We start from the raw sequence: 15,262 nt of genomic DNA, 5'->3' as shown, positions 1-15,262 counted from the left end.
TGATGAATGGATGAATTAAATGAATGAATGATGAATGAATGAATATTTCTTTAAATCTTCATTAAATGAAATATAACCAGATCAAGGACTACCATTCCACTGAACTTCCTCTGATTATCTTCACCTTTTCAATTGATCCATAGGTTTTCTTGTTTTCCCAAACCAACACTGTCACTAAGATTTGCTCAACTAAAATATTCTAAGTGCACCTTTATTTTTATTTACTTTTTAAAAGTTTGAGTTATATTTTACACACTATGCCATTCACCCATTTAAAGTGAACAGTTCAATGGTTTTTAGTGTATTCACATTAGCTATAAAACCATTACCACAATCTAATTTTAGAACATTTTTTTATTCTTCTCAAAAAAGCCTCAAACCCATTAGCAATCACTCTCCATCCACCTCCTACCCTCAGCCCTGGGCCAACACTAATCAACTTTTGGTCTCAATAAATCTTTCTTTTCTGGGCATTTCATATCAATAGAGTCATAAAATATGTGCTCTCTGTAACTGGCCTCTTTCATTTAGTATAATATTTTCAAGGTTTGTCCATGTTATAACACTTATCAGTGCATCCTTCCTTTGTCTGGCCAAAAAATATTTTCTTGTATGAGTATATCATACTTTATTCATTCATGAGTTGATGTATATTTGAGTTGTTTCCACATTTTTGCATGTTTTCATTTCTCTTGAGCGTATATACCTAGGAATGGAACTTCTGGGTCTTACGGCAACTCTACGTTTAAACTTTTGTGGAAGTTAAACCACCTGCAAAGTGGCTGCACCATTCTATGTTCCCACCAGCAATGCATGAGGTTCTGATTTCTCCATCCCCTCAGCAACACTTGTTATTCTGTCTTTGGACCATAGCTTTCCTGGTGGGTGTGAAGTTATCATCTCCTTGTGGCTTTGATTTATATTTCTTTGTAGCTAATGATGTTGAGAATCCTTTCATATGCTTATCACCCATTTGTATATCTTCCCTGGAGAAATGTCTATTAAGATCCTCTTACCATTTTTAATTGGGTTGCCTTTTTATTCTTGAGTTGTACAAGCTCTTTATATATTCTGTGTACAGGTTGCTAAGCAGATACATGATTTGAAAACACTTTCTCTCATTCTGTGGATTGTTCTTTGACCTTCTGTATGGTGTCCTTTGAAGCACAGATGTTTCTAATTTTGATGAATATCGATTTATCTGTTTTTTTCTTTTCTCAATTATGCTATTTCCTTTTTAGTCGGTTCCAGAAATTGTGGGTTTCTAGAAATGTAATTTTTGGCACACCAATGTTCATGGTATTCCCTTAAAATTATTTTTATTCCTGCAAGATCAGTAGTGATGTCCACTCTTCCATTCCTGATCTTTCTAATCTGATTATTCAGTTTTTTTTGGTATCATTGATTTTCTCTATTGTTTTCTATTCTCTATTTTGTTCATTTTCATCCTAATCTTTATTATTTACTTCCTTCTGCTTGCTTTAGATTTAGTTGTCTCTTCTTTTTCCAGTGTCTTAAGATAGAAGGTTAGGTAATTGATTTGAGATCACTCTTTTTTAATATACGCATTGAAAGCTATAAATTTCCCGGTAAGTACTCTGTAGATGCCTTCAATATGTTTTGGTATGCTGTATCTTTATTTCTATTTATCTCAAAGTATTTTCTAATTTACCTTATAATTTTGTCTTGACCTATTGGTTATTTAGAAGTGTGCTGGTTAACTTCCACACATCTTTGAATTTCCCAAATTTCTTTCTGTTATTGACTTCCTGTTCCATTTCGGTTGGAGAGTATGCTTTGTATAACTTAAATTTATTGAGATGAGTTTTATGGCTTACTATGTGGTCTATCTTAGAGAATGTTCCATATGCATTTGCAAAGAACACATATGTATCCTGCTGTGGTTGGACAGGGTGTTCTGCAGATGTTTGTTATAGTTGGTTTATAGTATTGATCCTCTGCTCATTTGTTGTATCTATTCCTGAAAGTGGGGCATGGGAGAATCCAAATAATACTGATGAATCGCTTCTTTCTTTCTTCAATTCTATCACTTTTTGCTTCATGCATGCTGGGACTCTGTGAAGTTAGGTGCATATATGTTTATAATTGTTACATCTCCTTGATGGATTGACTCTTTCATCATTATAAAATAACCCTCTTTTAAAACAGAAACAGACAAAAGGGGAACCCTCCTACACTGCTGGTGGGAATGCAGTTTGGTGCAGCCACTATGGAAAACAGTGTGGAGATTCCTAAAAAGACTAGGAATAGACTTACCATATGACCCAGGAATCCCACTCCTGGGCTTGTATCCAGAAGGAACCCTACTTCAGGATGACACCTGCCCTGCACCCCAATGTTCATAGCAGCACTATTTACAATAGCCAAAACATGGAAACAGCCTAAATGTCCATCAACAGGTGACTGGATAAAGAAGGTGTGGTATATTTATGCAATGGAATACTACTCAGCCATAAAAACCAACAACATAATACCATTTGCAGCAACATGGATGCTCCTAGAGAATGTCATTCTAAGTGAAGTAAGCCAGAAAGAGAAAGAAAAGTACCATATGAGATCACTCATATGTGGAATCTAAAAAACAAAAACAAAAACAAACAAACAAAAGAAAAAACAAAGCATAAATACAGGACAGAAATAGACTCCTAGACATAGAATACAGACTTGTGGTTGCCAGGGGGGCAGAGGGTGGGAAGGGATAGACTGAGATTTCAAAATTGTAGAATAGATATACAAGATTATACTGTATAGCACAGGGAAATATACACAAAATCTTATGGTAGCTCACAGAGAAAAAAATGTGACAGTGTGTATATGTCCATGTATGACTGAAAAATTGTGCTGAACACTGGAATTTGACACAACATTGTAAAATTATTATAAATCAATAAAAAATGTTTAAAAATAAATAAATAAATAAGTAAAACAGACACAGGCTCACAGACATAGAAAACAAACTTATGGTTACCAGGGAGGAAGAGGGTGGGAAGGTATAAATTGGGAGTTCGAGATTCACAGATAATGACTGGTATATATAAAATAGTTACACACGTTTATACCGTACAGCATAAGGAACTATATTTGATATCTTGTAGCAGCTTACAGTGAAAAAGAATATGAAAATGAATATATGTATGTTCATGTATGACTGAAGCATTGTGCTGTACACCAGAAATTGACACAACACTATAAACTGACTATACTTCAACAGAAAAATTAAAAAAATAAAATACAATACCCCTTTTATGTCTAATAACTTTTTTTATTTTAGTCTTTTTTGTCTGATATTAATATAGCTACTCCAGCTTTCTTAGGGTTGTTGTTTGCATGATACATATTTTTACACACTTTATACTCAGACTATTTGCAGATTCAAGGACCATCTGGTATCATCCCCTTACTCCACTACAACTTGGCTCAAGTATACCTCTTTTTGCTGCTATCATCAAATATATTACATTTCTATATGCTATAGGTCCAAAAATACAATTATATACATACTATTTTATACAATTTATTTTTTTTAATCAGTTAATCAAAGAAAAGTGAAGAAAATCTACTTAACTTCTGTGATCTGCTAGCAATAAATTCTCTCAGTTTCTGTTTATCTGGTAATATCATTATTTCATCTTCATTTCTAAAAGACATAGTTTTGTTAGATATAAGGTTCTAGGCTGACAATGTTTTCTTTCAATGCTTTGCACATGTTATCCAACTGCCTTCTGGCCTCCACTGTGTTTGATGAGAAGTTAGACGTTTATCTTATCAGGAGTTCCTTGTACATGTTGAATCTTTTATTTATTGCCAATTTCAAATTTTTTCTCTGTCTGTGGCTTTCAACATTATTACTATGAAGTGCGTGGCTCTCTTTGAATTTATTCTATGGATATGTTCCTCAATATATAGATTAATGTTTTTCATCAAATTGGGATATTTGCAGACATTATATTTTTAAATATTTTTCTGCTCCTTTTTAAAATCTCTTTCTGGTACTCCCATTATGCATATATAGGTGCACTCATTTCCCTGAGGACCTGTTCATTGTTACTTATTCTATTTCCTAGTTTTTCTAGTTATTCTGACTTAAAAGCAGATGAGAACACACAAATGGCAAAATTTTCACTCTTCTGAGGCTTAGAACAGATCAGTGTTTTAGCCTTGGAAACCTTCAAATTTAATGTGTTCTAAATCAGTGTTACTCAAGTGGTCTGCCGATGAGACCTGGCCTGTGGACTCTTTGTTACAGATCTGTGAGAAGCACAAATATTGAGAATAAATGCTTGTAAACATTTATAGCAATTTGACAAGGCAGCTTTATCTGAATCTAATAATAGCAAATTTGGGATTGGTGTTTGTATGTCTTTGAGCTTTTGTTTCATTCTTATATGTGTTCGGTTTCATCATACTTGGCAAAAGTATCAGTCCATGACAGATTGTAAGTAAACAAACCCAGTGCTTCACCACAAATATTCTGAGATAGCACAATTCTATGCCCTCTCCTGTCTTCCCGCCAATTCTCCTTCGAAGACTGATGATAGGTAATAAATGTAAGTTTCCCATTTACATCTTCCATAAAGTATAATTTTATGCTCTGCATCAATTTTGCATCTCTGTGTAACAAATTGCCACAAGCTTAGCAGTTTTAGACAATACCCATTTATCGCTCATAGTTCTTTAGGTCAGAAGTCTGGCACAGCATGGCTGAGTCCTTTACTTAGGGTATCCCATGGCCAAAATCAGGTGTTGGCTGGACTGAGTTCTTGGCTGGAGGTTAAAGGGGAAAGCCCTCTCTCAAGCTCATTCTTGTTAGCAGAATTCAAGCCCTTCGCAATGGCAAGACTGAGGTCCCTGTTTCCTTACTGGCTGTCAGCCAGATCCTCGTCCCAGCTCTGAGACCCTACCCGTAATTTTTTGCCACTTAACCTCCTTCATCTTTAAGCTAGTAACAATACACGAATCCTTCTCTTGCTTCAGATTCCTGACTTCCTCTTCTGTGACCTGTGTCATGTGGTTATGTTAGACCCACATGGATAATCTCCCTACATTACGGGCAACTATGCCGTGTAATATAACCTAGTCACAGGTGAAAACCCGTCATATTCACACATGTAGGGATTATGTGGCCGCGTCCTCCACAGGGAGGAGGGAATCTTCAAGGCTTAGAATTCTGCCTACCACATGCTCTGCTGAATTTCATATCTGAATTTGGCAATTGTTTCCTTTGAATTCTGGCCAATAAAGACTCTTGGCTATTAAATAACATTCTTTACATAAATCAACCCTTTGTTTGGAGGAGGTCTTTCTCTGTATAAAAGAGGTTAAAATTGTTTCATGTAACAAATTTGTTATCATGACCAAATGATATTCACTAAATACCTCCTGTTTAAAAAAAAAACCGCAGCTGCACCTGTGTACTATATATTACATTTAATTTCAATGTCTCAGATTTCACAGAGAGTGAATAAAATAAAATGACTTCTTTAAAAATTCATTTTTGTAAAGTTCATTCTTTAAAAAAAACACTTCCTTTTAAGAGTTATTTAAAAGGAATGGCTGTGGTTTCTGCTAACTTATTATAAATCCATCCTTTTATAACATAAACCAAGGACTGTGTGATAAAGCACACCAGTTAGAAATACAAAGAGATGTATTATAGATAGGTAATGCTTTCCTCTCCTGTGAATACAATTTATGTCACTTAAAAAGCTGAAATCAAAGGAAGCTTTTTAAAGAGATATTTAGAGCTAGGAGATGCAGCAAGCAATAGCAACATTAGCTAATTAAATCCAATGCCATCCGTGGTCTCTGTTAGCATTTTAGGTTTCAAGATGAAACAAGATGGAAAAAGTGTACAATCCCTTGATAAGTATAACTTGCAACAAGTTGGCAAACTGGTAGGGATTAAAAGCCAAAAATAGCAGTTTTGCTGTGTAATTTTTTTTGCAACGACTTAATAGCTCCACATCCCAGCTTGCATTACTCATTTTGTGAAATAAAGAGAAAACTATATTTTTAAAGAAACTTATTTTAAATTAATTACTCCACCAAATTGACCAGTTTAAAGGAAATATTCCATGGGCTGATGGTGTTTGAGGGTCTATATGGGAGAAAAGAGAACCAAATATTCTTTGACACTGAGAATAACACAGCTAAATGGAAAGCAGTAATTGCAGTCAGTGCGACTTGACCTCTGCTTAGTATTGTGGCTGTTTTTACTAAGATGAGAACATATAAACCAGTACCTTGTTTCTGAATTGTAGTTTAACTACTGTTTTCATTGTTTTTCCATGTTGATGCTTCTACATCAAATTCATCTTAAGCAATGCAGTCAAGAGATTTCAAGAACTACAGATCCCAGACATAAAATAAAGAGCTGAATTCAGAACACTATGCTTCTTAAACATTATGCTTCACACGTGGAGAAAGATAGGTGTGTGAAGACAAAGTAACACAGAGTCAAGTTTTCACTGGGTAAGTTCAGATACTTGATCTTTGCCTGGTATCTGGATCACGAAGTTTGCTCCAAGAATCAAAGGGTCAGGTCAGTTCTGTGCTTGCCGATTCCTTATTCTGTGTTTTGCCTTCCCACGCATCTGCAGGTGGGCATCCCCAGAAATTTGAATAAATCTTTGGCCACTGGATGAGCCAAGCACTGGCCAATACTCAAAAGGTATGAACATACATGTTCTGATAACCTCTTATCCATCTTTAAAAAGGGTGTTGTACCCAATTTCAATGTGTGGGTGGGGATTTCCCCACCATTAGCAAGCAGTGCTCCAACACCAGCCGAGTGGCCTACAATTCAACTCAATTCTGACACTATTTACCCCAAAATAGTATCAGATTCCACAGATGAAGGGCTGTCCCACAGACTACCCTCTGCTTCAGATGTCATTCACAAATCCAGGTTGTTACTTGTGCTTCTGCCCAACTGGCCACATATTGGAGGCTCCTGTGACCTTCTCCTTGAACTTCAGATGCCAGTAGGTAATGCCAGTCACGAGTCTAGGTTTCACCTGTACTTCTGATGGACTAACTATAAATTGGAGGTTCTCACTACTCCCTCCTTGGGTTCAATTAATTTGCTAGAGTGGCTCAGAGAACTCAGGAAACCCATTTACTCACTAGATTACCAATTTACTACAAAGGACATTAAAGGATACAAATCAATTGCCAGATAAAGAGATACGCAGGGTGAGGTCTTGAGGATAGAGTTTGGAACCCATCAGGGTGGCATATGAAGGCATTCTGGCTCCCCAACCTGGAAGCTCTACATATCCCCTCCTTTTGGGTTTGTATGGAGGCTTCGTTACACAGGTGTAACTGATTTAAGTCATTGGCCTTTGGTGCTTGATTCAACTCCTTGCCCTTGCCCTTCCCCTACTCACCCCGGAAGTTAGGGGACAGGATGGGACTGAAAGTTCCAACCCTCTATTTATGATTGGTTCCTCTGGTGACCATCCCCCATCCTTAGGTGCTTTCCAAAAGTCATCGCATTAACATAAACTCAGTTGTAGTGGAAAAGGGCTTGTTATGAATGCAAGACACTCATTTCACCTTTATGGTTCTGAAGCAATTTCAGGAATTGAGGACAAGAGACCAAATACTATAATAAAGAAATGTTCTTATTGCTCTTACTGCTCAGGAAATTCCAAGGATCTGGGGAGCTGTGAGCCAGGAATTATGGATGATGACCTGATATATGTATTTCTTGCATATCACAATATCACAAATCACAAGTTAACAAATCACAAAATGTGTACCCCACTCTAAATGGTATGAGGTGGCTGAACACACAACAATCCTTGACCTTGGACAGATGCGATCCACAGCAGCTTATCAGCCCCATGTTCTCATAGCCTGGAGGAGGGAGACACCGCATGCCAGGCGGGGCCACGCAAGAGTTGCACGTGGGAATAGACTAAACTACCAGGGCCTGCGGGAGACTGGCTTTGTAGCGTCCAGGAGGTGAGGTGCGCCCTGCTTCTCATGGCCTGTTGGAATTAATTTTGCAAACTTGCAGGGAAGTGAAGCCTGTTAGGTTGAGGACCGAGTGGAGTGCAACTCTTAGGGCTGATGGGAGAACTGGCTAGTGGGGAGCCTCTTCCATTGGGTGGGGAGCGTAGCCGGTGAGAGCAGGAGAACGCACGGTGGGGCCTCTGGGGCCTCGCCAGTTTCAAATATGTCAAGAAACACCTGAAACATTGTCTTCCAAGGCAACTCACGTGGGGAAACAGCTTGAACAAATCAGGACCCCAACTAGCCCCATCAGGACCAGGAACACACCCTTGCCACCGCAAGTTTTCTCTGCAAATAATAATATTAACAATGATAATCCCACCACTTTATCTTAAAGTTTTAGGAGGAAGGAAATTTCTTAACATCCCCTTGCCTAGTTGCTTTATCGTCCCTTCCGACAACTTTTGATCTTGATCCTCATCATGGTATTCATTCACACGTGTCTTCCTCACTTTTTCTGCATGAATACTCCCGCTGCTTGCCCACGGGCAAGACCAGGCTACTCCAGGAGGTAAGCTGGTGCATGTTCAAACTGCTCCCTGCTCACTTCCCTCTTGGCACAGAGACTGTCGTTTCTGTGATGGGCTGTTTCTGTTTTTTTCCCAGAAAAGCACTATTGAAGTTTTATTTACATGAAGTGATTCATTTCCACCTTCTTGTCCCCCCTCCCCGGTAGCTTAGAAATTGCCAAAAAACCCAAAGTGCCTCATGCTGATGCTGATTCATCTTTAGATGTTCTTGGAGTACGACCCTGAGTTCACGAATGTGCCTATCACAGGAGTAACGGGCCCTCTGCCCCAGCAGACCCTCAGTGAGGCAGCCTTCTCTACACCCGTCCATCACCACCATGGAAAGATGGAGAGTATGTGGTAGAGATGGGGGGAGGGAAGTTGGGGGAGGGGGCAGAGAGAGAGAGAGAGAATTTTGCAAGATTCAAGTAGATTCCAGGAAGCAGTGCCATTAATAACATGTGTCACTCTTGATGACATTAGGAGCCAAATTCTAGACTTCACAGCCAGCCACCAGGGGAAGTTTTTACCGGTACAGTCACTACATAAACTCCCATTTGGTCTTTTTGGTACCCCCTGCCCTGCAGGCATCCTGTAAATTTTCTTGACTTTATTTCACAAGATTTCTGAACTTGCACGTCCTCCCTGTGCAGTAAGTGCCAGCAAGACTGAGGTCACAGCAACACCCTCCGCTGGAGTCTGGGGGAAGGTGATGCAAAGCAGCCATTCTGTTCTTGGTTCCTGAGGATCACCTGCTGCCTTATGGAGGAGAAAAGCCACTCCAGAAGAACTCAGCCTCCTAGCTTTGTGCTACCTTCATTCATTCCTCCACTCACTTATGTATTCAAAACCGACCTAGTGAGCACAAGCTATGAGCCAGACATCACTACCATGCTGGTTTTATCCTGCCTGGACCTGCTAAGGGAAAGAGGAAGAGAGGAGTGATGGGAACACAGGTGTACCCAAACCATCCCACCCTCCCTCTCAGCCAGTTCAAGTGCTGGAGAAAACGGAAAAGAAATTGCAAAATATCATAAAATTTAGTAGAGATACTTTTTAGAGCGAAGAGTTTTCTTTAGGGCACGATCTGTGTAAGTCAACACTAGGTCAGATGGATTTGGAGTTAGGAAATAAACTTGAAAAGACTGAAGTCAACTCTGTCATCTCCCTTTGATCAGATAATAGTATTTACCAAGTGAATGTTATCTTTAAACATGTGTAAGTATTTGCTGTGGCATTTCTAAGAACTCTTTCTCCAAGAATGCCATTGATTTTCAAGGCAATTTTAGGATCAGAGTCTAATTTCAAATGCATTATTTTCAAGTCTTATACAGGAAAACCACTGGGTCCTAAAAGAGGTTGAGGGGAAATTTTCCTAAAACACTAAAAAAATAAGTAGGTACTGATTGCAATCCCATATTAAGAAAAGATAATAGTGTCCCCATCAGTTTGAAAGAAACTTAAGGGTTGTTTTCTTCTTCTGAGCAGTATGTTTAAGAATGCTCACCTCCATGTTTGGTGTATCATGTAGCCTAGTTAAAACCTCAGTTCTTTTCACATGCTGACCTCTGAAATGAACCTTACAGTTAGCAAGTTCCTGACTCTTTTGAGGAAAGTGGTCAGTAAGAGAGCCTGGGAAGTGTATTATGAGTCTAATAGTAGGAGATTTATTATTAATAATTTTTGTTAACTACATAAGAAAAGGCTTCTTGATTTGCATTTCTCTGATAATTAGTGATACTGAACATTTTTTCATGTGCTTTTTGATCATTTGTATGTCTTCCTTGGAGAGTTGCTTGTTTAGGTCTTCTGCCCATTTTTGGATTGGGTTGTTTATTTTTTCCTTATTGAGTCGTATGAGCTGCTTATATATTTTGGAGATCAAGCCTTTGTCAGTTTCACTTGCAAAAATTTTCTCCCATTCCGTAGGTTTTCTTCTTGTTTTATTTCTGGTTTCCTTTGCTCTGCAGAAGCTTGTAAGTTTCATTAGGTCCCATTTGTTTATTCTTGCTTTTATTTCTTCTAGGAGAAAATTTTTGACATGTATGTCAGATAATGTTTTGCCTATGTTTTCCTCTAGGAGGTTTATTGTATCTTGTCTTATGTTTAAGTCTTTAATCCATTTTGAGTTGATTTTTGTGTATGGTGTAAGGGAGTGTTCTAGCTTCATTGATTTACATGCTGCTGTCCAGTTTTCCCAATGCCATCTGCTGAAGAGACTGTCTTTATTCCATTGTATACTCTTGCCTCCTTTGTTGAAGATGAGTTGACCAAAAGTTTGTGGGTTCATTTCTGGGCTCTCTATTCTGTTCCATTGGTCTATCTGTCTGTTTTGGTACCAATACCATGCTGTCTTGATGACTGTAGCTCTATAGTATTGTCTGAAGTCTGGGAGAGTTATTCCTCCAGCCTCTTTCTTTCTCTTCAGTAATGCTTTAGCAATTCTAGGTCTTTGATGGTTCCATATAAATTTTATTATGGTTTGTTCTAGTTTTGTGAAATATGTCCTGGGTAATTGGATAGGGATTGCATTAAATCTGTAGATTGCCTTGGGCAGTGTGACCATTTTAACAATATTGATTCTTCCAATCCAAGAGCATGGGATATCTTTCCATTTTTTAAAGTCTTCTTTAATTTCCTTCATCAATGGTTTATAGTTTTCTGTGTATAATACTTTCGCCTCCTTGGTTAGATTTATTCCCAGATATTTTATTACTTTGGGTGCTATTTTAAAGGGGATTGTTTCTTTACTTTCTTTTTCTGTTGATTTATCGTTAGTGTAAAGAAAGGCAACTGATTTTTGAACATTAATTTTGTAACCTGCTACCTTGCTGAATTCTTCGATCAGCTCTAGTAGCTTTTTTGTGGACTTTTTAGGGTTTTCTATATATAGTAACATGTCGTCAGCATATAATGACACTTTTACCTCTTCTTTTCCAATTTGGATCCCTTTTATTTCTTTCTCTTGCCTGATTGCTGTGGCTAGGACTTCCAGGACTATATTGAATAGGAGTGGTGATAGTGGGCATCCTTGTCTTGTCCCAGATTTTAGTGGGAAGCTTTTGAGTTTTTCACCGTTGAGAACTATGCTGGCTATAGGTTTGTCATATATAGCTTCACACCAGTCAGAATGGCCGTCATTCAAAAATCCACAAATAACAAATGCTGGAGAGGCTGTGGAGAAAGGGGAACCCTCCTACACTGCTGGTGGGAATGCAGTTTGGTGCAGCCACTATGGAAAACAGTGTGGAGATTCCTCAAAAGACTAGGAATAGACTTACCATATGACCCAGGAATCCCACTCCTGGGCTTGTACCCAGAAGGAAATCTACTTCAGGATGACACCTGCACCCCAATGTTCATAGCAGCACTATTTACAATAGCCAAAACATGGAAACAACCTAAATGTCCATCAACAGGTGACTGGATAAAGAAGGTGTGGTATATTTATACAATGGAATACTACTCAGCCATAAAAACCGACAACATAATGCCATTTGCAGCAACATGGATGCTCCTAGAGAATGTCATTCTAAGTGAAGTAAGCCAGAAAGAGAAAGAAAAATACCATATGAGATCGCTCATATGTGGAATCTAAAAAACAAAAACAAACAAAAACAAAGCATAAATACAGGACAGAAATAGACTCATGGACAGAGAATACAGACTTGTGGTTACCGGGGGGGGGGGTAGAGGGTGGGAAGGGATAGACTGGGATTTCAAAATTGTAGAATAGATAAACAAGATTACACTGTATAGCACAGGGAAATATACACAAAATGTTATGATAAATCACAGAGAAAAAAATGTGACAATGAGTGTGTATATGTCCATGAATGACTGAAAAATTGTGCTGAACACTGGAATTTGACACAACACTGTAAAATGAATATGAATCAATAAAAAAAGTAAAAAAAAAAAAGAAAAGGCTTCTTGAAAAGCAATTAGAAAGTTTATTGTTGATGTGGTCATGTATGAAATACACTCGATATTACAGAGGACCGTGAGATCAATGAGAAAAGGCAACGGATATTAGCATCTCAGTTTTCAATGGGGTGAGGTCATGAAGTTACAAGTATTTAATTTGAGTAAAAATGTGCGTCTGCACACAAAGCATTAGTCTTTTCAAATCTGTTAAAGAATTGTGTATGTATGTGTGTGTGTTTTCATAAACAGAGCATGGGCTCTTAAGAAGTTAAACCATTGTTCAAGTTGAGGAAACAGGTAGAAAGATCATGTCCGTTGTTAGAATCAGTACCACGATGGAGACAATGTAGAAATCACGCCCATCATTTGAAGATGGACGTTTTCCCTATTTGATAGCCTGGGGTGGGGAGTTGTAGAAATAAAAGCTCATTTCCCCAGCCTCCAAATAAGACCCTTGTTGGCCAACACCTGGACATTAGCCTTGTCAGACCCTGAGCAGAGAACCTAGTTGCTCTGGATTTCTGGCCTACAAAACTGTAAGATAGTAACAGAGTTTTGTTTGAAGTGGCTTAATTTGTAGTATGACACATGGTATATAGGTAAAGGAGGTAATCAAACACCAATTTTCTGCTTCCAAATGAAACTCCAATGGTCCAAGAGTCATGCCTCATACCTGCCCTAACTTACTTTCAACGTTCCTGGTCGCAGCTTTACTTCCTTCTTGCCCATTCCCTACTTGCCACACCTGTCGTATGGCATACGTGGTGCTGTTTTTCAGGCTCCTTCCCCCGTGTTCCTGTTATCTCCATCCTGACATTGAATCCTTGGACCCACTTCATATGAAGCCGCTCCCAGCACAACACTGGACTCCAGAGCGTTGGAGCTCTGTGAACTCCCTCCCAGTTTGCCCCAACATGGAAGGCAGGACCTTTGTAAATTCTAACGCAGTTCAATTATCTTCCTTCATCACAGAAAGACGTCTTCCTGGAGAAAAAAAAAACAGGATGAATATAGAAAATTTTCCAAAGAAAAATAGCCAAGTTTGGAACTGACAGGATGAAGGAAAAAAGTCACTGGGGTCAGGAGGCGTGAAGAGGTGAGGTGAGGTCTCTGCCAGACTTCAGACACTTAGAGCTGGCCTTTTAGGATGAGACTGATTTTTATCACACCGAGTGTGATGTGTCCAAGGGACATCCAAGCTGGCCATCTCCCCTGTGGAACAGTAAGTTCCCTGAGGCCAAGGACATCATCTATCTTATTCACCATGGTAGCTCCAGACTCTTTCATAACAGTGAATGCATTTTAAGTGCTCCTTCCTTGAGTGATTAATAGAGACATAAATGATTCATTTGACAATTATAAGTACTCAATTGGGATTTAAAGGGAAAGATGTTAGAGGTTACTGTAAAAAGTAGGAAAGCATTAGTCTTAAGTCACAAATTAACATTTAAAAAAAATCTTACAGGAAGCCTAGAAGAGATCAAAGACAAGTTAACTATTAGATGGTATTACAGACTGATTGTTAATTGGGGGTGGGGTGGGTGTGAATGCAGCTGTAGATTTTTAAAAGTCATCTTCTGTTTGAAATATTTACTAAAATAATTGTGGGTGGAATAATCGTGGGTGGAATGTCTTGGTTTTGATTTAAAATACTCCCAAAGAAAAAGTGTGAAGAAAGGGGGGAGTTAAGAATAATGAAGCAGAAAATTGAACAGTTACTAAAGCTGGGTGACAGGTGCATGGGTGTGCAATAGATGATTCTCTTTACTTGTGTGCTTGAAAATTGCTGTAATGAAAGGGAAGGAAAGAAGGAAAGAAGGAAGGAGAGAGGCAGGGAGGGAAGGACAGAAGGAGGGAGAGAAGGAGGAAAGGAGTGAAGGAGGGAAGGAGGGAAAGAGGGAAGGAGGGAAGGAAGGCAGGCCGCTCAGAAAACAAGAGTTGTAACAAGTTGCCAACCATTTTTCCTTGACATTCCCCACTGCACCCTCTTAGTCTCCTCTAAATCCAATTTGTTGGACTACAGGGGTTGACATCTGTTTCTAAGCCTTTAGAGTTTTCCTCCTTCTATTCATCAAATGTTTACTACATGATGACCCTGTGCGAAACTCTATGCTAGTGTCAGGTTGATAAAAGCAACAGATAAACGTGTTTTGTTGGAAACAAAGATGTTATTTTTGTCATAAAATATAATTACTCCACAATTCAACATGGAAACAGCCTCACTGAACAGCTGTAAAATACACAGCACAATGCTCCCTTCTCCACCTTCCAATGTCCTGAAAGTAAAAATCCACCATTATTACTCTATTGTGTCGCTACTTAAAGCCGGGCCTCTGATCTCTCTGACTCCATGGGAGGAAGGCAGGTTTGGAAGAAGAGACCTCTTGCTTCAGAGAGGGAGCGGGGCTGGGGAATCCGGGGGGACAATGCCCACCCAGTCAGGAAAGGGACACCAGACGGCCCCAGGCGGCCCCCTGACCTAGTCCTGTAACAACAACCCCAGCAGAGAAGTTAATCTCCTTAATGGAAACCAGATATGTCTCTTACTCACAACTATTACAGTTCTGCTCTTAAACGTCTCCTGCCCCCTGAGCGCTCTGCTCAGCTAAGAGGAGGTAAAGGCGTGGGGATCCACGACGTCTCCAGGTGCCGTCAGGACGAAGCGCAGGAGGCGAGATTACCTGGCCAGCGCCCTTCTCTCCGCACCTCCCCTCCCACGCAGGCGGCGCAAGGGAAAGAAAGGAGCTGATGGGGGGGGGGGGCAAGAACACCTCGTTCTTTGTGTC

The 15,262-nt window shown here is 39.2% G+C and overlaps 1 long non-coding RNA gene across 1 annotated transcript; it reads right to left on the bottom strand.

Moving 5' to 3' along the window:
• Positions 1-12,605: 12,605 nt before the first annotated feature.
• Positions 12,606-15,196, bottom strand: LOC140689101 (uncharacterized). The gene is made up of 2 exons (XR_012063976.1): positions 15,028-15,196; positions 12,606-13,460 (listed from the first exon to the last, which is right to left on the bottom strand). It is a non-coding gene; the product is annotated as an uncharacterized lncRNA (long non-coding RNA).
• Positions 15,197-15,262: the final 66 nt, after the last annotated feature.

This window comes from Vicugna pacos, chromosome 25 (genome assembly GCF_048564905.1).
Source record: "Vicugna pacos chromosome 25, VicPac4, whole genome shotgun sequence".
NCBI lineage: Eukaryota > Metazoa > Chordata > Mammalia > Artiodactyla > Camelidae > Vicugna > Vicugna pacos.
The sequence above is the reverse complement of the archived record's forward strand: the minus strand, read 5'-3'. Positions and strand labels throughout refer to the sequence as shown.